We start from the raw sequence: 6,000 nt of genomic DNA, 5'->3' as shown, positions 1-6,000 counted from the left end.
CCTGACTGTTGCAGAGTGAATGAGCCTTTATTTTTATTATTGATTTATTAACAGTTATATACAGAACAGTATTGGTCAGCCAGGGGTATTTTAGTTATAAAAGTGTGAATGAGCCTCAGAGATGACGTCATCCAGTTCAGTGGTTAGGTCAATATACAGACCCCGGGTGATGATAACGGGCAACTACAGGGTCAGAGGGGAAAAGCACTTGTCAATCATAATAAAATAATGGTGAAATGAATGAGATTCGCGGCAGATAATGCATTATTTAGAGGCTGCATTTTGGTGCCCTGATCACTCCCACTATATGGATATACGTGACTCTCGAATGGATCTGAATATCATCCGAATGACACCAAAGTTATATGGGTGAGTCATCGACTGTATTTTATGCCAGAAATAAGGTTGTAAAAAAATGCAGTTTGTCCTTTAATGTTCAGTAATTCTCACAGTGCAGCCCAGTAGCAACAGGAAATATGTCAGTACCATCTACTTAAAACAGGAAGTAACCACTGTGTTAGAATCATTTTTTCATTAAAGAACGGTTCACCCAAAATTCAAATTTCACTCATTATCTACTCACCCTGATGTCCACTAATGTAAGTGTTAGGAGAAGTTTCAGAGTCCTCCGTGCCTTCTCGGAGTTACAGCAGGGCTCGGCGCAGCACTGCATGTCCATATGACGGTTGTGAACGGGGCTCACTTTTCTTCGTTACAAAAAGACACACCAAAAAACATCCAAATACCTCCATACAGCTCGTCTGTAATGTCCGCCTTGTATTGAAGCCCCAACATGAGAAATTGTTTCGAAAAAAATTAAATAAGTCTATATTTTAAGCTTGTTGTAGCACTGCTCTTTTTTTGTCAGTGCAAATCTCACACGATTTGCACTGACACCGGAGCAAATCTCGCGAGTAACAGACAGACGGACACAGGAAGAGCAGTGAACTGAGACACTGCGAGCTTCCGCTACAAACAAGCTTAAAATATAGACTTATTTAATTTTCCTCTGAACAATTTCTCATGTCGGGGCTTCAATACAAGAGGGACATTACAGACGAGCAGTATGGAGGTATTTGGATGTTTTTTGGTGTGTCTTTTTGGACGAAGAAAAGTGAGCACCATTCACAACCGTCATATGGACATGCAGTGCTGCGCGGAGACCCGCTGTAACTCAGAGAAGACACGGAGGACTCTGACACTTCTCCCAGCCCTTAGTCGACATGAGGGTGAGTAGATAATGAGTGAAATTTGAATTTTGGGTGAACTATCCCTTTAGCTCTAAATGTTAATGGTCTTGTTTCCAGCTGGTAGAAGGAACATGGTGATGTTGGCTGCATCAAGTCGCCTCCTGGTGGCAGCTTTGAGGTGTGCAACAGGGCGAGGGGCCGATCAGTGATTTCTAGTGAGTTCAGAGTGACGTCAGACACAGAGAGCAGAGACAGAGGATCAGATCAGTTACAGGAGCTGAAGCAGAATCTCAGCAGCTGCTTTTTACAGGAGCAGACGAACAAACGTCCATAAATACTGAGAGAGAGAACGAGCAAAACTCAGGTAAAGATAGAAACTTCAACTCATCTACAGAACAAAACAAAAAGATAAGTGGCATTTACTGAGGTAAAAAAAAAATCTTCATGATCATTGTTTACAGATTTTATCCACAGGAATAATATCAAGCATTGTTTTATTATTATTATTATTATTTTATTTTTTTTTCTGTGTTCATGTTCTTTTTTTTTTTTGAAAACCTAAAACTATTTAACATCAGTTGTGTTGTTCTTTCAGGATCCAGCAGCAGAGACCAGACTCTCCTGAATCCAGCTGTCTGTCTTTAAAGAGCGACTCGTCACATGACCGCTTCATTGACTTTAAAGGAGGACATGGATCAGCTGATCAGATGTAAGCTGTAACTGACAGTCAGATTCAGGTTATTGTAGAAATGAACCAGTTTGTACGACGTGTTGTTGGACCAGGTCTGAAATCAAAGTGTCTCTGTCTGTTGTGAACGTCCTCAGGGGACATATAAAGTCCATCTTGTCTTATCTCTCTGTACTGATGTTCACTTGACACTGATTCCTCCACAGAGTGGACCAGGAGAGCTCAGAGGTTCCCAGTGGTCAGTCTGCCCAGCAGCATCAAACACACCTGGACTCCATGTTTATGGTGGGTACATGTCCAACAGCTGCTGTTACATCTGTTGTGTTCACAATCATCTCCATGCTGCACTTTGACACCAGTGGATTGTCAGTCTGTCAGGTTTTAGTTTGATGCTGTCACTCATAGAGTTTCTGTTCCAGCTGCTGGAGGAGAACATGGTCACTTTTGTGAAGAACGAGCTGAAGAAGATCCACAAGCTTCTGAGTCCAGATTACCCAGAATGCTCAGGGAGTCAGAGGGAGGATGAGGAGGTGGTGGACGGTGAGGATGAAGAGCAGATGAGCATCAGAGAGGCGTTAGTGAAGATCACAGTGAAGCTCCTGAGGAGCAGGAAGCAGGAGGAGCTGGCTGAGCATCTGCAGAGCAGTAAGAGGATTTCTGTAAAGATTCATCATGAGGGACAAATGAGACGTTCACTGACATCAACACCTGGACGGAAACATGTTCATATAGTTGTTATTTAGGGGAATTAACGTGTTATATTTTCTTATTGGTCTGATTTCTTGTGTTTTCATTCAGAACATTTTGCTCCAGTTTGTCGACGTAAACTCAAATCTGCCCTGAAGAAGAAGTTCCAGTGTGTGTTTGAGGGGATCTCTAAAGCAGGAAACCAAACCCTTCTGAACCAGATCTACACAGAGCTCTACATCACTGAGGGAGGGGCTGGAGGGGTCAATGATGAACATGAGGTCAGACAGATTGAAATGGCTTCAAAGACACCTGACAGACCAGAAACAACCATCAGACAAGAAGACATCTTTAAAGCCCCACCTGGAAGAGACCGACCAATCAGAACAGTGATGACAAAGGGAGTGGCTGGCATTGGGAAAACACTCTTAACACAGAAGTTCACTCTGGACTGGGCTGAAGACAAAACCAACCAGGACATACACTTCACATTTCCCTTCACCTTCAGAGAGCTGAATGTGCTGAAAGAGAAAAAGTTCAGCTTGGTGGAACTTGTTCATCACTTCTTCTCTGAAACCAAAGAAGCAGGAATCTGTAGCTTTGATCAGTTCCAGGTCGTCTTCATCTTTGACGGTCTGGACGAGTGTCGACTTCCTCTGGACTTCCACAACACTGAGATCCTGACTGATGTGACAGTGTCCACCTCAGTCCACATGCTGCTGACCAACCTCATCAGGGGGAAACTGCTTCCCTCTGCTCGCCTCTGGATAACCACACGGCCTGCAGCAGCCAATCAGATCCCTCCTCAGTGTGTTGACATGGTGACAGAAGTCAGAGGGTTCACTGACCCACAGAAGGAGGAGTACTTCAGGAAGAGGTTCAGAGATGAGGAGCAGGCCGGAGAGATCATCTCCCACATCAAGACATCACGAAGCCTCCACATCATGTGCCACATCCCAGTCTTCTGCTGGATCACTGCTACAGTTCTGGAGGAGCTGTTGAAGACCAGAAGGAGAGGAGAGCTGCCCAAGTCCCTGACTGAGATGTACATCCACTTCCTGGTGGTTTATCTAAAACTGAAGAAGGTCAAGTATGATGGAGGAACTGAGACAGATTCACACTGGAGTCCAGAGAGCAGGAAGATGATTGAGTCTCTGGGAAAACTGGCTTTTGAGCAGCTGCAGAAAGGAAACCTGATCTTCTATGAATCAGACCTGACAGAGTGTGGCATCGATATCAGAGCAGCCTCAGTGTACTCAGGAGTGTTTACACAGATCTTTAAAGAGGAGAGAGGCCTGTACCAGGACAAGGTGTTCTGCTTCGTCCATCTGAGTGTTCAGGAGTTTCTGGCTGCTCTTCATGTCCACCTGACCTTCATCAACTCTGGACTCAACCTGATGTCACAACAACAAACAACATCTCGTTGGTTTAGAGACACATCTACACCTTTCTACCAGAGCGCTGTGGACGAGGCCTTACAGAGTCCAAATGGACACCTGGACTTGTTCCTCCGCTTCCTCCTGGGTCTTTCACTGAAGACCAATCAGAATCTCCTGCACGGTCTGATGACTCAGACAGGAAGTGACTCACGGTCCAATCAGAAAACAGTCCAGTACATCAAGAAGAAGATTGAAGAGACTCCCTCTGCAGAGAAAAGCATCAACCTGTTCCACTGTCTGAATGAACTGAATGATCGTTCTCTAGTGTAGCAGATCCAACAATCCCTGAGATCAGGACGTCTCTCCACAGATAAACTGTCTCCTGCTCAATGGTCTGCTCTGGTCTTCATTCTTCTGTCATCAGGAGAAGATCTGGATGTGTTTGACCTGAAGAAATACTCTGCTTCAGAGGAGGCTCTTCTAAGGCTGCTGCCAGTGGTCAAAGCCTCTAACAAAGTTCTGTAAGTGTAGAGATAGTTGGATTTATTTATCATTATATGAAACACTTATGTCATTTCAACAGGATAGAAAATAAATTCCTTTCTTCTTTAATTCCTCATGATCATCTCTTCAGACTGAGCAGCTGTAACCTCTCAAAGAGAAGCTGTGAAGCTCTGTCCTCAGTCCTCAGCTCCCAGTCCTCTAGTCTGAGACACCTGGACCTGAGTAACAACAACCTGCAGGACTCAGGAGTGAAGCTGCTTTCTGGTGGACTGGAGAGTCCACACTGTGGACTGGAGACTCTCAGGTGAGGATCCATCAAGCTGTTTATCTGATGACACTTGAACACACCTCCAGGTGTTGACAGTGGTTTCCTGTGTGTTGTTGTGTTTCTTCAGTCTGTCAGGATGTCTGGTCACAGAGGAAGGCTGTGCTTCTCTGGCCTCAGCTCTGAACTCCAACCCCTCCCATCTGAGAGAGCTGGACATGAGCTTCAATCATCCAGGAGCCTCAGGAGTGAAGCTGCTGTCTGCTGGACTGGAGGATCCAGACTGGAGACTGGAGACTCTCAGGTATGGAGAGGCTGCTGCAGCCACACACACTCAGTACGTTTACATGACACTTGAAAAAACCGAATTATTGCCTTAATCCGACTGTAGTGACCTTTCTCCTCCTCAAAGCAACGAAAGAAAGTCACTCACTTGGTGCTGATGTTTAGCTTAATTGACGCGTGCATGGTGCCAGTAAACCAATTGCCACAGCGAAGTTTACCATAAAAAAGGGATTTATTCGTACAAACCAGTGGAACAGGTCTTCATGTCACAGCACAGCATGTCACGGTCAAAGAATTGTTTGCTTCCAATCAGCAACACCTGCCGATCGTTAGCTCGGTTTAAATAAGCCCCCGTGACATATGCCCCACCTCACTTCCTGTGTGGGCGGAAGTTACAAAATAAGACACAAAAATACATACCAAAATAAAAGCCCAGAATGGCTCTTACACCGACTATAACTGGACAACTGAAGTGCATGTAAACACCTTAGTCCGACTGAAATCGGAGTTGAGAACTCCGATTAAGACACCCAGATAATGCGATTGGAATTCGATTTTCTCCGTCATGTATACACCTTAGTCGGAGTATAACTGGACAATGCATGTGCGCATGCTCCACAACAGTAGAGACGGCACCAAGTGGAGCAGAGAAGCCGCCCGTCAGCGCCAGTTCAATGCATTTCACACAGCGCGACCAGCAAGAGTGTTTTATTTTTAAAAAAAAGAGAGAGAGAGGAAAAAAGGAAGCCCGCCTATCCTATTCTCAGCGCGAATCCATCCCAGACTGGCGCGTCTGGTCAGGAACTGCAGTTGAGAATTTATTATTAAGTTTACTACGTTGTTTATATTCAGTTTTTTACGAGGTGACAGAAAAGTCAACAGGACAGGGGGCGTATTAACCCGCTGAAGCAACGGGTGACACCGCATGAGGGGGCGGACCCATCAGTTATTCGATTTTCTCAGTTGCATCCCAGATAGCACACGTACGTCTGGCCGACGTCG

At 45.2% G+C, this 6,000-nt stretch overlaps 1 pseudogene across 1 annotated transcript in view; it reads left to right on the top strand.

Annotated features, from left to right (window-relative positions):
• Positions 1-1,321: 1,321 nt before the first annotated feature.
• LOC146986453 (protein NLRC3-like) overlaps positions 1,322-6,000 on the top strand; it is a 63,707-nt pseudogene continuing 59,028 nt past the window's right edge. The window contains exons 1-5 of the transcript XR_015036052.1: positions 1,322-1,368; positions 2,085-2,163; positions 2,298-2,523; positions 2,677-4,465; positions 4,579-4,752. The product of XR_015036052.1 is annotated as a protein NLRC3-like (transcript). The remainder of the gene's footprint in view (positions 1,369-2,084; positions 2,164-2,297; positions 2,524-2,676; positions 4,466-4,578; positions 4,753-6,000) is intronic.

Source organism: Trachurus japonicus, chromosome 6, assembly GCF_045865225.1.
Source record: "Trachurus japonicus isolate A0001 chromosome 6, Traja_1.0".
Taxonomy (NCBI): Eukaryota; Metazoa; Chordata; class Actinopteri; order Carangiformes; family Carangidae; genus Trachurus; species Trachurus japonicus.
This window is presented reverse-complemented; position numbering and strand designations above follow the sequence as displayed.